The 278-nt window shown below is 23.0% G+C and overlaps 1 protein-coding gene across 1 annotated transcript in view; it reads left to right on the plus strand.

Annotated features, from left to right (window-relative positions):
- Positions 1-278, plus strand: part of LOC119594709 (alpha-1,2-mannosyltransferase ALG9-like) — an 8,326-nt gene that overhangs the window by 2,185 nt on the left and 5,863 nt on the right. The gene's annotated exons all lie outside the window — the stretch shown is intronic.

The following is a 278-nucleotide window of genomic DNA, read 5'->3' on the forward strand; positions in this document are numbered from 1 at the left end:
ATAATTTTTGCATGAAGGAGCATAAAGTGACATTAAACCAACCCTTATTTTGTGATTTTAGCATTGATGATTCAAAGAATTCATAGATAGATAGGAATGACTTTGTGTGATTAATACCTTATGTTTTTCTTATTATTATTCTGATAGATTTAGATGAATAAGATAATGTTGATAAATTACTTTTGATTTTATATTATTTAATGTATTTATATGATTATTACTCATGTGGTTAGTAGTATTAGATTTACAAACATTATAACTATTTGTTTCTCCAATTT

Source organism: Penaeus monodon, chromosome 34 (genome assembly GCF_015228065.2).
Source record: "Penaeus monodon isolate SGIC_2016 chromosome 34, NSTDA_Pmon_1, whole genome shotgun sequence".
NCBI classification, from domain to species: Eukaryota; Metazoa; Arthropoda; class Malacostraca; order Decapoda; family Penaeidae; genus Penaeus; species Penaeus monodon.